This window comes from Suncus etruscus, chromosome 6 (assembly GCF_024139225.1).
Source record: "Suncus etruscus isolate mSunEtr1 chromosome 6, mSunEtr1.pri.cur, whole genome shotgun sequence".
Lineage (NCBI taxonomy): Eukaryota > Metazoa > Chordata > Mammalia > Eulipotyphla > Soricidae > Suncus > Suncus etruscus.
The window spans coordinates 111,286,305-111,302,866 of record NC_064853.1 but is presented as its reverse complement, the minus strand read 5'-3'; the positions used below and the strand labels follow the sequence as shown (position 1 = coordinate 111,302,866).

General features: G+C 33.4%; 1 non-coding gene across 1 annotated transcript; it reads right to left on the bottom strand.

Moving 5' to 3' along the window:
- Positions 1-6,669: 6,669 nt before the first annotated feature.
- Positions 6,670-6,833, bottom strand: LOC126012735 (U1 spliceosomal RNA). The gene has a single exon (XR_007497143.1). It is a non-coding gene; the product is annotated as a U1 spliceosomal RNA (small nuclear RNA).
- Positions 6,834-16,562: the final 9,729 nt, after the last annotated feature.

Genomic DNA, 16,562 nt, shown 5'->3' with positions numbered 1-16,562 from the left:
CCCTCCCCTCCCTCATCTCTGCCTGTCTGTCTCTAGGGCAAGCAATTAGCTTCTCACTTATTCTCCCACTCTCCCTCTATCTCTCTCTCTTTTTGACACTGTGGTCTGCACCATTGTCAATGGAGAGATGCCTTGTCTGTCTCTTTTTCCCCTTTCAGCACTGATTTCTTGTCCAGAGTGATCAGTTCCAACTGTCATTGTCCACGTAGACACTTGTCTACTCTAAGTGCATTCATCACTCTTTGTTTTTTTTTTTTTAAATTTTATTTTTTTATTTAAACACCTTGATTACATACATGATTGTTTTTGGGTTTCAGTCATGTAAAGAACACCACCCATCACCAGTGCAACATTCCCATCACCAATGTCCAAGTCTCCCTCCTACCCACCCAACCCCCGCCTGTACTCTAAACAGGCTCTCCATTTCCCTCATACATTCTCATTATAAGGAAAATTCAAAATGTAGTTATTTCTCTAACTAAACTCATCACTCTTTGTGGTGAGCTTCCTATGGTGAGCTGGAACATCCAGCTCTTTTCACTTTTGTGTCTGGAAATTATTATTGCAAGAATGTCTTTCATTTCTCTTAAAACCCATAGATGAGTGAGACCATTTTGCGTTTTTCTCTCTCTCTCTGACTTATTTCACTCAGCATAATAGATTCCGTATACATCCATGTATAGGAAAATTTCATGACTTCATCTCTCCTGACAGCTGCATAATATTCCATTGTGTATATGTACCACAGTTTCTTTAGCCATTCATCTGTTGAAGGGCATCTTGGTTGTTTCCAGAGTCTTGCTATGGTAAATAGTGCTGCAATGAATATAGGTGTAAGGAAGGGGTTTTTGTACTGTATTTTTGTGTTCCTAGGGTATATTCCTAGGAGTGGTATAGCTGGATCATATGGGAGCTTGATTTCCAGTTTTTGAAGGAATCTCCATATCGCTTTCCATAAAGGTTGAACTAGACGGCATTCCCACCAGCAGTGGATAAGAGTTCCTTTCTCTCCACATCCCCGCCAACACTGTTTGTTCTCATTCTTTGTGATGTGTGCCATTCTCTGTGGTGTGAGGTGGTATCTCATCGTTGTTTTGATTTGCATCTCCCTGATGATTAGTGATGTGGAGCATTTTTTCATGTGTCTTTTGGCCATTTGTATTTCTTCTTTGTCAAAGTGTCTGTTCATTTCTTCTCCCCATTTTTTGATGGGATTAGATGTTTTTTTCTTGTAAAGTTCTGTCAGTGCCTTGTATATTTTGGAGATTAGCCCCTTATCTGATGGGTATTGGGTGAATAGTTTCTCCCACTCAGTGGGTGGCTCTTGTATCCTGGGCACTATTTCCTTTGAGGTGCAGAAACTTCTCAGCTTAATATATTTCCATCTGTTAATCTCTGCTTTCACTTGCTTGGAGAGTGCAGTTTCCTCCTTGAAGATGCCTGTAATGTCCTGGAGTGTCTTGCCTATGTGCTGGTTTAACATCCGTAAATCCATCAACATCATACACAACATCAATAACAAGAAAAATAAAAACCACATGATCATATCAATAGATGCAGAGAAAGCATTTGATAAGGTCCAACACCCATTCTTGATCAAAACTCTCAGCAAGATGGGAATGGAAGGAACCTTTCTCAATCTAGTTGAAGCCATCTACCACAAGCCAATGGCAAATATTATCCTCAACGGAGAAAAACTAAAAGCCTTCCCTCTAAATTCTGGTACAAGACAAGGCTGTCCTCTCTCACCACTCCTATTCAACATAGCACTGGAAGTACTTGCTATAGCGATTAGGCAAGAAAAAGATATCAAGGGAATTCAGATAGGAAAGGAAGAAGTCAAGCTCTCACTGTTTGCAGATGACATGATACTCTACTTAGAAAACCCTAAAGACTCCACCAAAAAGCTTCTAGAAACAATAGACTCATATAGCAAGGTGGCAGGCTACAAAATTAACACACAAAAATCAATGGCCTTTCTATACACCAATAGCAATAAGGAAGAAATGGACATTAAGAAAACAATCCCATTCACAATAGTGCCACACAAACTCAAATATCTTGGAATCAACTTGACTAAAAATGTGAAGGACCTATACAAAGAAAACTATAAAACTCTGCTCCAAGAAATAAGAGAGGACACGCGGAAATGGAAACGCATACCCTGCTCGTGGATTGGCAGGATTAACATCATCAAAATGGCAATACTCCCCAAGGCATTATACAGATTTAATGCTATCCCTCTAAAGATACCCATGACATTCTTCAAAGAAGTGGATCAGGCACTTTTGAAATTCATTTGGAACAATAAACACCCTCGAATAGCTAAAGCAATCATTGGGAAAAAGAATATGGGAGGAATTACTTTCCCCAACTTTAAACTGTACTACAAAGCAATAGTTATCAAAACAGCATGGTATTGGAATAAGGACAGGCCCTCAGACCAGTGGAATAGACTTGAATACTCAGAAAATGTTCCCCAGACATACAACCACCTAATTTTTGATAAAGGAGCAGGAAACCCTAAATGGAGCAGGGAAAGCCTCTTCAACAAGTGGTGTTGGCACAATTGGATAGCCGCTTGCAAAAAATTGAACGTAGACCCCCAGCTATCATCATGCACGAAGGTGAAATCCAAATGGATTAAAGACCTCGATATCAGCCCCAAAACCATAAGATATATAGAGCATTCATCACTCTTTGTGGTAAGCTTCCTACCTGGGATAAACCTCCTGACCCTTAATTCTTTTGTCTCTGGATATTGCTACCATCCTATCTCTTGTTTTCCTTATATCCAGCAAATGAGTGATATTATTCTATGTATATCTCTTTCCCTCTGGTTAATTTCACTCAGAACAATAATCTCCATGTATATCCATGCATAGACAAATTTCATTATTTCTAATAATTTCATAGTATTCCAATATGTAGATATACCACACTTTCTTTAGCCATTCATTTATTGTCGGACACCTGGGTTGTTTCCTAATTCTGGCTATTAGAAATAATGCTACTATGAATATAGGAGTGCAGAGAGATTTTTTTATATTGTGTTTTTGCTTTCCTGAGATATATCCCTAGGAGTGGTATTGCTGGGTCATATGGAATATCAATTTCTAACTTTTTAAGGAACGTTCATATTGTTTTCCCAAAGGGCTGGACCAATCTATATTCCCACCAGCAGTAAATGAGAGTCCCTTTCTTCCTGCATCCAACACTGGCTGTGTTAGTTATTTGTGATACCTGTTAATCTCTGTGGTGTGAGATATCTCATTGTTGTTTTGATTTGCATCTCCCTGATTGTTAGTGATTAGGAGCATTTTTGCAAGTTCCTTTTGGTCCTCTGTGTTTCTTTTTTAAGGAAATGTCTGTTCATTTCTTCTCCCCAATTTCTGGTGGGGTTAGATTCTTTTATTGAAAAATTAAATCAGTGCCTTGTTTGTCTTATAAATTAAACCCTTATCTTATGGGTATTGGGCGATAGTTTATCCTTTCCTTGGGTAGCTTTTGTACCCTACTCACTATTTTATTTAAAGTGCAGAAGTTTCTCTCTTTAATGCAGTCTCACTTGTTTACTTTTACTTCCAATTTCTTGGCCAGTGGTATTTCATCCTTAAATATGATTTTAGCTTCAATATCATGGAGAATTATGCCTACGTTTTTCTCTATGTATCTTATAATTTTAGGTCTGATGTTAAGGTCTTTAATCTTTTATGCATGTGTTAAGGAGAGGTCTGAGTTAATTTCCTTTCATGTAGTTGGCCAGTTTTCCCATCACAATTTGTTGAAGAAGCTTTCCTTGTTCCATTTTGTATTTCTTGTTCTTTTATCAAAAATTAATTATTGATTAACTAGTGAGTGCATATCTGATATTCAAGTCTATTCCATTGATCTACGGGTCTGTCTTTATTCAAATATGCTGTTTTAATGATTACTGCTTTATAGTACTGTATACAGTTGGGGAAAGGGATTCCCCCATTATTTGGGTGAGGCAAGGATTGTGTTAGCTATTCATAGACTTTTATTTCTCCATATAAATTTTAGGAGCACCTAATTTACTTCTTTGAAAAATGGTATGCAAAATTATATAGGGATTGCATTTAAATTGTAAAATGCTTTAGAAAGTATTGACATTTTGATTATGTTTATCCTCCCAATTCATGAGCAGTATATATGTATACATCTCCTTGTGAACTCTTTTATTTCTTGAAGCAGTGCTTTGTAGCTTTCTTTATATAGCTATTTCACTTCTTTAGTAAGTTGACTCCAAGATACTTGATTTTCTAAGACACAATTGTGAATGGGATTATGTTTCTAATATAATTTTCTCCTCTTTCAAAATTTTCTATAGAAAACCATAGATTTGGGCATATTTTGCATATTCTAACTTTGTAGCATGTCTTTTTACTGTACAAGTCTATTGTTTCTCGAAGCTTTTTTATGGAGTCTTAGGATTTTCTACTCACAGTATTATGTCTTCTTCAAACAACAAGAGCTTCACGTCTTACTTTCCTATGTGGATGACTTTGGTGACTTTTTCTTGCCAAATTGCTGACAAGTACTTCTAGTACTATGTTGAATAGAAGTACTGAGAAGGGACTAACTTGCCTTGTGCCAAATCTTTTTGGAAAGTCTTTATTTTTTTCCCATTGATGGTATTGTTGGCAATGAATTTGTGGTAAATAGCCTTGACAATATTTAGGAAATTTCCTTCAATTCTCATTTTGGTTAGAGTTGAATGAGTGAATGCTGGATTTTGTCAAATTTCTTTAATTGTATCTATTAATATGATCATCAGATTTTTGTTTTCTTTTGTTGATATGGTGTATTGTATTGATTGACTTGATTTTGTTAAACCATTCTTGCATCTCTGGATGTCATGCATGGTATATAAGCTTCTTGATCAGTTATTGGATTATGTTTGCTTATATTTTGATGAGAATTATTGCATCTTTGTTCATCAAGGATATGGGCCTACAAATCTTTTTTTTTTTTTTTTTTGCGTGATGTCTTTGTAGTATCAGTGTGATGTTAGCTTCATAGAAACTATTTGGGGTTGTTTCTTTTTCTTCAATTTACTGGAAGAGCTTGAAGATGATAGGAAGTAGTAGTTCCTCTTTAAAGATCTGAAAGAATTCATTGGGGTCTAGGCTTTTATTTTGGGGAAGACTTGGATTAATAACCCTTTAATTTCCACAATAGTAATAGGTCTATTCACGTATTCCATCTTGGTTCAACCTTGGATTGTTGTAGGAGTCCAAAGATTTATCCATTTCTTCCATGTTCTCTTGTTTTGTGGCATAAATATTCTCAAAGTAATCTCTGACTACCCTTTTTCCATTTCTGATTCTGCTTATCAAGTTTCTCTATCTCTCTTTCTTTGTGAGTCTTGCTAATGGTTTATAATCTTGTTTATTTTTTCAAAGAACTGAGTTTCATTGATCTTTTTGGTTTGTTTCTTTGGGTGTTCAGTTCATTAATTTCTGCTTTTAGGTTTTATTGTTTCCTTCTGATTGCATACTTTAGGCTCATTTCATTGCTTTTTTTCTAATTTCCTAAGCTGGGCCATTAAGCTATTTATGTAGGCCTTTTCTTCCTTTCTGAAGAATGCACGTAAAGCTATAAATTTCCCTTTTAGTACCGCTTTTGCTGTGCTACACAGATTCTGATAACTTGTGTCTTCATTATCATTTGATTTTCTCTTTGATTTGTCTCTGGCCCACTCACTGTTCAGTAGTGAACTGTTTAAATTCCAGATTTATTTCCGGAAAGTTTTAAAGTTATTTCTCCCTGTCTCTTTGTAATTCTCCTCTATTTTTAGTGTATTATTATCTGAGAAGATAGCAGGAACAATTTTTATCCTCTTGATTTTATAAAGGTCTATTTTATTGGCCCAGCATGTAGTCTAACTTGGAGAATGTCCCATACGCATTAGGAAAGAATGTGTACTCCATTTTCTGGGGATAAAGAACTCTCTCAATAGATAGATAGATAGATAGATAGATAGATAGATAGATAGATAGATAGATAGATAATCTATATATATACATCTCTCTACATATATAAATATGTGTATATATACACTAAACCATTTTCTTCTATTTCTTCTTTCAGAGCCTTAGTTAAGTTTTATATATATATTTAAGTTAAGTTTTATATATATTTATAGTTATATATATTTATTTATATATAAATATATTTTATATATTTATATTTATATAGATATATATTTATATAGATTTATCTATAATAGATACATCTATAATAATACATCTCTCTACATATATACATATATATACATATATGTATATATATATATATATACACACACACACTAAACCATTCTCTTCTATTTCTTCTTTCAGAACCAGTATATCTTAGTTAAGTTTTAGCCTTGTTGAGCTATCAAGTGGTAAAAAGGCAGTGTTGAAGTCTCCCACTATTGTTATGTTGCTTTTGATTTCTTTCTTCAAGTTTTTCAGTAGTTGTTTCAAATATTTTACTGGCCCATCATTGGGTACATATATGTTTAGACATATAATTTCTTGGTGTACACATTCCTTGATTAATAAGAAATGTCTATCTCTGTCATTTATAATCTTTGTAAGCCTAAAGTCTATGTTGTCTGATATTACTATTGCCACCCCAGCCTTCTTTTTTCTTTTTCTAAAGGGGAGAACGTGAATGCAGCACCCCACTACCACAAATTATGTCGATGAGTGTCTCACATTCAGGGAAATCATAGTGGTCAGCATATCCAGAGTGCAGTGGATATTCCTTGCCCTGGGGAAACCACCTTCAGGATTATGGTATCTCCTCTGCCAGGTAAGTATAGCCTTCCTAAGGGAGTTGTTTGCTTGCATGTAAATCAGAAATTCCAAAATTAACTTTATTATGGTTTTGCTAGGTACTGACTATTTTTTTTTAGATACTCAATTTTTAGAGGCACACTTGTGAATGAAATTTTTATAAATCTATTTTTTTTTGTTTTTTGGTTTTTGGGTCACACCTGGCAGCACTCAGGGGTTACTCCTGGTTTTATGCTCAGATATCACTCTTGGCAGTCTAGGGGGACCATATGGGATGCCTGGATTTGAAACACCATCCTTCTTCATGCAAGGCAAATGCCCTACCTCCATTCTATCTCTCACCCCATCTACTTTATTTTTCTATATAGATAAGCTGTAGGTGTTTGCACATTAATTTTGGAGTCTGCCAAGTTGCTGTATATGTCTATTGTTTCTATGAGCTTTTTGGTAAACTTTAAGGTATTCTTTGTATAGTATCAATGTCATCTGCAAATACTGAAAGTTTGACTTCTTTTCCAATCTGTATAAACTTAATATTTATTGATTATATATTTGATGTCAAATAGTTCAAATACCATGTTGGATAGTATTGTTGGTATCAGAAACCTTATACAATGCACAATTTTAGAGAGGCAATTTTCAGATTTTCAGTTTATCACTAATATGATGTTTGGCAGTGGGTTTGTGATAAATGACTTTTACTCTGTTGACTGAAATTCATAAACCCCCATTTCACTGAAAATGTTTTTATTATAAATGGATTTTAAAACATGGCAAGTGTGTTTATACTTTTATATATAAAACATATGGCTTTTATTTTTCATTTAATTGGCATGGTGTACTACATTGATTGACTCTATTATTATATTAGTATATTATTATCTACGTATTAGTACGTATTACTCTATTCTACCATCCCCAAAGGGTATCCCAGTTGGTCATGCTATATTATCTTTTTGATTTACTGTTGAATTCTGTTTGATATTTTATTGAAAAATTTTACATCTATATTAATTAAAGATATTGCTCTATATTTTAGGTTTTAGTGATGTCTCTCAATTTATAACATAGAGTATAGTCTGCCTCAATGAAACTATCTAGGAGTATTCCTGTTTCTTTGTTTTAAGAAAAAGACTGAAAAGGTTAAGAAGGAATCTTCAGAAACCATCTGGATTTGAAATTTTAGTGAAGCTTTTGATTAGTATTTTGATTGCCATTATGTTAATTTTCCTATTCAGATGCTCTATTTCTTCTTGAGTAAGCCTTGTAAAGTTTAGGAGTCCTGAAATGTACCCATTCTTCTTTTCTCCAGTTTCATGTTATAAAGATTTTCATAGCAAATATTGATGATCCCTTAAACTTCTATGTTATTTGTTATGTCATACCCATTTTATTCTGCTTTTGTTTATAAGGTGTTCCACTTTTTCTTCCATTGTGAGTTTTGATAATATGTCAGAATTCACTCAGAAAATGTTCTTTCCTCAAATTCATTTTGAAGGATCTCTAGAAAGGGACCTAAGAGACAGTACAGTGGGTAGGGTAATTGCCTTGCCTGTGGACAATCCAAGTTTGATTCCTGACATCCCATATGGTCTCCCAAACACTACCAGGAGGGATTCCTGAGTGTAGAGCAAGGAGTAAGTCTTGAGCAGTACTGTGTGACCTCAAAATAAATAAACAAATAAATAAATAAACATAAACAACTAAAAAGAATTTGTAGAAGATATTTCAGAAATTCAAATAGTAGAAGAGACTTTTAAAGTATTGGGTTGACTACCAATATTTTCTCCTATAGTTATGGAATATTTTTATATTGTTATAGGATATACTCATGTCATATAACTTATCCTATAATTATAGGATATACTTATAGGATACAAGCCATATTCTATAACTTATATTAATGTAGTAATCATATTAATATAATATTTATATTATATAATACAGGTTATATCCTATAATTTATTCTATAAGTATAGGCTACAGTATATACTTATAGCTACATAATAAACAAAACTAAGTAAATTTATTATTTTTGGGTTTGGGGGCCCTACCCAGTGGTGCTCTAAGCTCATTTTTTACTGTACTCAAGGATTAATCCTGGTGGTGATCAGGAACAATTTGTGGCACCAGGAATTAAACTCAGTAAGGCAAGTACCTAGCCTGGGTATTATCCCTCTGACCCCTAGACAAGTGTTTAAAGAGACTTCACATATTATGTATTTGTCTTATATTCAAAGGATTAGCTATAGTACTCAAAATGTAAAAAGTATGAGGGAAACAAGGGAAAACACACTTACCTGTACTTTATAATCATAGTTGTGATGTTACCATCAGTATTACTTTAATACTACTAACAACTTTGTCATAAAAGGAAAGTAATTCTGGGATATGGTATGTTTATTAGAAGCTCTATCATTAATAACTTTTATCTCCCTTTTGGAAGAAATAAACTAAAGGCTTTTATAGAAAAGGATAAGTAAACATATTTATAATAAAAATTGGAATGTCAAATGTAAATGTGATCTCATGAATCATTCATTTAAAATTCATGTATGATTTCCTTTTGCTTTCCTAGAAATAATATCAAATGCAGTATCATCTAACATGAATAGTGTCTAGATTGTGGTGCTAAAGTATTTTTATTACTATATAAAAGGAGGGTTGGAAATGAGTAATCCCAAGTTTGAAGTAGACCCAAGGTGAACTTGGAACATGCATATTTTTCCTTATAAACAAAAGGCATTTTATGTCAAAATTAAGGATAAAGTTTCAATCTAATAACTCCCTTTCAAGATTTTCACAAGTATCACATTAATCACTACATTGGGACTATAAATTTCCTCTATAGAACTTGCCTAGATTGCATTACATAAGAGACTCTTTGTTAGAGACTTTTTAGTGTCTAACTTCTGTTCATAGTTACGGCAAATTTTATGACAAGTACATCTGCTCCTTGGCATCTAAACTGTAATCCATTGCAATAGCCCTTCTTATTGGCAGCAGTAATGTCCAGCTTCTATCTTCTTGGGATGGATCCAAACAGGTGTCTTAGAGGCAAAAGTCCCTTTATCACATTTCAAAATGCTTTTGCATGTGGTAATGTCCATTAATGAAATCCTCCTTGAATTGGTGTGTGATAGATGTCAAGGGGGCATCTTTCAACAGATTAGGAAAAAATTACCCTTGTTTCTTTTGGCTTCACATATGAATTAAACTAATCTAATAAACTCAACTTAACATATATCTTGACCTAGCATGGTCATAGGCTCTGAAGGGAACAAGCAAAAACAATAATAAAATATCATTTTGTATTTAGATACTAATTTGAGAACTAGATTGTCTATTTATCCTGATCACTAAAGTTCCTAAGATAATAAATATTTGACTGGGCCTTTGATGCACAATGTTGGATAAGATATATCAGAAATGTCTCATGGAAATAGAAGAGCAAATCTAGAACTGCAGGTTAATAGTTATCTCCTTCTGAGTTAAGTCCTTCAGAAAGGCAGAATTATAATTTCCCTAAAGGATTGTTAAACTCCCCTTCCTACATATAAACAAACATAGACACAAAGGCTTGAAATAAAAATATGAAGAGGAACTTGTTGTTCACTAAATACATTTTAAGATGTTTTATAGTGTCAAAGATAACATTAGACACAATTGTAAAATGTGTGTCAATTTCTTATAAATTGAGTTATATTAATAGGCCCTTTCTATAGTGATGCCTTCATTATCTATTGATTCCTAATTGTCAAATTAATTTCTCTTTGTCTGGTTCAATATTGGAGCCTCAAACACTACTAACGGTTTTGACTCTCAACATGAATCTGATGTCTTATATATGACATCTTTCAGATAAATGTGAGGACATGATGTAAGTATGTCTATGGAACTGAGCAGGTGATAAATGATCAAAAAATGTTTAATTAATGTTCAATGTCATAGACAGTATCCAAAACATATTTGAACTTTTCATATAAAATCCCGAAGTGAGAGCTCTTTCATTGGACAGTACTTAATTGTGCGTAATGCGTGCTTAAAGTGAGGAGCACAAATGCAAATTGATATGCCAAACTATCATTTACAATCATTTCTCTAGATTTTCTTGAGCCATACAGTATGTATTGGTATTACTTACTAAAAACGTTCTCCATTTTCCCCATATTTTTCTTTTAAATAAAGTAAGGTCATCTTGTTTTCTCTGTATTTTGAAAGAAAGCAGAGAAATTTTTTAATGTTATTTTGTATTTGGGCTGCATTCAGCTGTCCTCAGGAGACTTTGTAGGGTTCCAGGGATCTAATCCAAATCCAGGCTGACAGAGTGTGAAGAAAATGTTCTACCTAGTCTGGTTCCCAGTTTTTTAAATATTAACCTGAAGTGGGGCCGGAGAGATAGCACAGCGATAGGGTGCTTGTGGTGCAATCAGCCGACCCAGGACGGATGATGGTTCTACCCTGACATCCCATATGATTGTGCCTGCTAGGAGTGATTTCTGAGCGCAGAAAAAAAAAATTAACCTGAAGGTTATATTTTTTCTTGCAGTTGCCAGATGATAGAATTCACCAAAATACTACCTATTAATTAAAAGTAATTTTTCAAAAACACTTTCGTTTTGGAGCCACAGTTGATGCGAAGACTGATAGTTACCTTAGTATCTTCCTATGTTACCCCAGAGACTAAGCTCCCTATGAACTGAGGACCTCCCTATGTTGGTCCAGAGACTATAAAGTTCCATAGATTGAACTCAGGGCTCCTTCACACAAAGCATGTATTATAGTGCATTAAACCATTTCCGAGCCGTGTGTGTGTGTGTGTGTGTGTGTGTGTGTGTGTGTGTGTATGTGTGTGTGTGTGTGTATTTGCTTTTTTGAGTCACACCCAGAGGTACTCAAGGGTTACTTCTGGCTCTGCACTCAGAAATCACTCCTGGCAGGCACGAGGGACCATATAGTATACCAGGATTCGAACCACCATCCGTCCTGTGTCAGTGCATGCAAGGCAAAAAGCCCTACTGCTGTGCTATTCTCCGGCCCCTCTCGAGACCCACATATTTTTTTACAAAAGTTCTTTTAGAATCAATAGAACATATAGCAATTCATCATGTTTAACATATGCCAAGGTTGTTATTATTAAATATGTAGCATTATTTTATTCTTATATTATGAAATATTAAAATATAAAATATAAAATAAAATATTTTCCAAAATAACTATACCTCTTGTAGTAGATTGATATAAAAGTTAAACTTCATGCAAAGTTAACTTCCATTAAATGTTAAAAATAATTTTCAAAATATTTTAACTCTTCAAAATTTTATATGAACAGAAAATAAAATTTTAAAATAATTGCTGCTTATATGAGAACTTTTGTAGGTGTAATCAGGTTGTTCACACATCCCACTTTCACCTGGAACATAGAATTGAATATTAATAAGTATTTTTCACTATAAATATTGTGTTTTGATATTTTTTGGATTGGTTAAATTTAATAGGTTCTCTTCCATCCCTTTACACATTTTGATTTTGTCAGGTTTTTCTTTCCTGACATGACTGTTTATGTGTACAAGTCTATTTGAAGAACCAAAGGCTAAATGTGGTAAAATTCAGTAAAAATAAAACCTGACTTTTAATTTATTAGGAAAACAGAAACATAGAGAAAACTTTAGATTTTAACTCTCTCCTCTTAGTTTTGTGATCAAAATGAAGAAAAAAAATAACCTATTTCTTAATTGCTAATCATGTTTTATGACTTAGGTCATAAGTTTTACTATCTATCTTCATGTTTGAAAAATCAAATCTATGGGCTAGGAATCACCAGTCTTATCTTCTAATGTCAAATAGAAAAATAAAGCATAGTAGTTTTTCAACTTATAAGTTAGATTCATTTCTTATATATCTCTATTAATTCTTTTTCAGAGTCTCTATCTATCTATTTATCTCGCTATCTAATTACCTATCTCTCTCACTATCGCTGACAAGTAATGCTACCCAAATTCGTCCTCTTGATAGAAACTATCACAAAAATCACAGAAAAGTAGTTTAGCTTTGTACTTTCCTATCAGTTAAATTTATTCGGAGTCTCCATTGTGAAAGATTCTCCATTCTCAATATGTGCCAAAAGAGAAAATCCAGAAGAGATGCTATGAGAAAGGTTGTGACTGCCAAGATTTTGAAAGAATAGAAGAAAGTTAAACCCTGGATTTTCTATCATCTTTTATTCTCTGTCCCTGAAAATAAATATTATGAGTTTGTTTTCTAGATACAAATTCCCCAGGAAAACGGATAGATTTCTTCACCTGAAGTACTTCTTTTGTTTTGAAACTTAAAAGAATACACTTTTGGAATGGAAAAGTTTCTGGGTCACTTTTGCAATTTGGTTTGCTCTTCATGTCCATCATGTTCCTCACTCTGTAGTTTATTTTTTTCTGTCTCCCAAAATGTCTTCTTTTTTGCTCTACTTGACATTCTAAAATTTTCTTAAGTATTTTGCATACTGTCATTTTTTAAAAACTGGTTATATAAATTCAAACTTCCCATCAATTTTACATGTCAATTCTAAAATTTCTATTTATGGCAATTATATATTTTTAACTTTAAAACCATGCAAATAACTGTTCCTTGGCGATCTCTCCTACAGAACTCTTTCAAACTTTACATGCCTAGAATTGGAATTCTCTTCCCAAGCCTGCCAGGAGTGATTTCTGAGCGCAGAGCCAGGAGTAACCCCTGAGTGCCACCAGTGTGGACCCAAAAAACAAAACAAAACAAAAAAACATTGTACATTAGGTATAGACACACAAGTTGGAAACTAACTGGCAATCTCAGGAATCAGCTTTTTCCACATTTAGTCAAATTTATGTTGAACAGCGATTTTAAACAGAAATTATAAACTGATATTTTGAATTTAAAGATGGAGATTAATTTCCTCAATAGATTCATAATGATCTATTTTTTGATCCAGGATACAACAGATAGCTGTTTCTCTAACTAGATATCAGATAAAGTATTAATTTAATTTAAGTAAACTGTATTTGTGCCTGAGAGATAATTTAAAAGACTGCTTGAAAGCTTTGTTTATAGTTATTCTTCTCCCTCTTGATCCTAAGAGCAAGAGCCAGGAGTACTCCCTCTATACATCTGAGTTTGCTTCCTAACCCTACAAACAAAAACAGACTATTTTAAGAATTAAGTGTCATTAAGTTTTTTAGTATATTCCTCACTTGTAGCTTTAACAAAGTGATCATGAAATTCAAGAAATTCAAGAACTCTGGCTGACCAAAGAGAAAACAAGCAAGTGTCAAGTATTCTAGGAGGTTTTTTTTTTCCCTCATTAGCCTTATATATCTTTTCAAATTAGATGAGCATATTGTTTAACCTGAGAAAATATGCAGGAAGATACACTTGGTGCATATCCTACTTGCCCAAATTCTCTAATCTTCATTAACTTGAAGTAGTGCATCATTTTGTGATATGCTTATTTTTCAAATGTATAGGCATTTAATGAAAACTAAATTATTAGCTTATTTTAATGTAACAGTAAAGATACTTTTATATTTATTTATTTATTTATTTATTTATTTTTGGTTTTTGGGCCACACCCGGCAATGCTCAGGGGTTACTCCTGGCTGTCTGCTCAGAAATAGCTCCTGGCAGGCACGGGGGACCATATGGGACACAGGGATTCGAATCAATAACCTTTAGTCCTGGGTCGGCTGCTTGTAAGGCAAACGCCACTATGCTATCTCTCCGGCCTCGATACTTTTATCTTTAAATCCAAAAACTTTGATAATGTTTGCAATTGAATGTCTTATTTACAACTAATTCTAGTTCATGTAGACTTACTCATAAGAACACGTCCCTGATTTTTATTAATGGCAATAGAATGTAGATATAGTCAAGCTATCTTTTTTTATAGTTTGAGGGTCATATCTGGCAGTGCCCAGGGCTTACTTTTGGCTGTGCTTCAGGGATCAGGATCACTCCTGACAATGCTTGGAGACAACATGGGATGCCAGGATAGAACTAGGTTAGCCATGTACAGGGAAAGTGGTCTGCCTGCTAGACAATCTCCCCACTTCCGAGAATGTCTTCTTAAATCTTATTAATACATCAAAGAAAAAGTTTCACTATCAAAGCCATAATCATTCGGAAAATACATAATTTCAGAAGCATTTATAAATATGTATTTAAACCCAGAAGATTGATTTTCATTTTTTCTGCTAACTTTGTGCTCTTTACAAATCCCTCTGTAACTGCAAGAATTATCTATCTTGTAAAAATAAATATGGTGGTGAGAATAAAGTCAAAGCATTTTAAGCAAAAGACAAGCTACTGAGACTGAATGTACTTGGAAACCCCTGAGAGCTGCCAAAGAAACATGAAGAATGTAGTCTCCTGCTTTAACAAGGATAGCCTTTTTTCATCTGGACAGAACTACACTCATTCTCCTGACTTCCTAAGCCCATTAAAGAATTCTAGTACTTTTATTTGGTAATTCTGACTTTTTAAAGCAATATTTTCCATTTTACCAAATTAGTTATATGATTTTATTAAATAATGGATACTGGGAAATCATATTTGTTTTAAAATTCATTGCATAATCTCATTTAAAAATAGAAAGAAAACGGGAAAAGCATGACAAAATATAATTAGTGGAATTACTAAATTGAACAAAAATAATTACTACATGGCCATGTTTCAGCACTTCTCTATGGCTCTCTGCAAAGATACCAATCTGCCCAAATTCCAGGTCCAGGTAATTGACATTACCAGTCTTGTTTTAGAGTGAGAGTGGGCACCTTCCCCTACCTATTTTCTTGTATTTCCAGAAGACATGGCAGCTGAAACATGCCCCCAAAAGTCACAGCATCAGCAATAGTGCTTGGAATTCCTGGATTGCAGCTGCATGACAACTCCATTTTTTGATTAATACTGTCATCCTTGTAGGAACACACCAATTAACACATCAAGGTGTGTCTGAAGCTCCCTAATCTTCAGAGACAAATGAAGTGAAAGACTGGTCATCTACCAAAAAATGCTTACTAAACCTTCTGACAATGACTAATGATCTTACTAGAGATATACTAATTTTTATAAATTTGCTTGTAATTAATTGTACTATTTTTCCTCTTCTATTTTTCCTTTCATTTTTTCCTCATTTTTATAATTTTGCTCCAACTTTTTGGAAATAAATGTATTATGATAAACTATGTCAAATATGTAATACTTGCTCTTTAAATAAAAATTCATAAAAAATTTAAAAATAAAGAATTTAGATATAAATATTTAATAAATATTAAATAAAATAAAAATATAAAAAAGTAAGTTAACAAAGTAATAAAAATTTAAAACAGATATCCCCAAGTATAGAAACTTGATATGATAGAAGTGTCTTTGCATATCAGTAAGGAATATAAATTTGATTCAATATATGGTAATGAATAAACAAGCTTACCATAGAGTAATAAATATATGGGCTAAATTTTCTATTCCTAACATGTGTAAAAACTTTTCTACTATAATTAAAAACTTAAATATTTATGATACAAGTTTTAAATGTGTGGAAGAAACAAAGAATGATATATTTAGTAAGACAAAATATATCAAATAAAAAAAAAGAATTTTTATAACCCAGGACATTAATTTGTTGTCTCTCTGGTCTTTTGCCTTTTGTCAAAATAGAGTAACAGTAAGTGTGATTATTAATTTTTTTAAAAAAAGAAAATACACAATGGTATTGAAAAATTG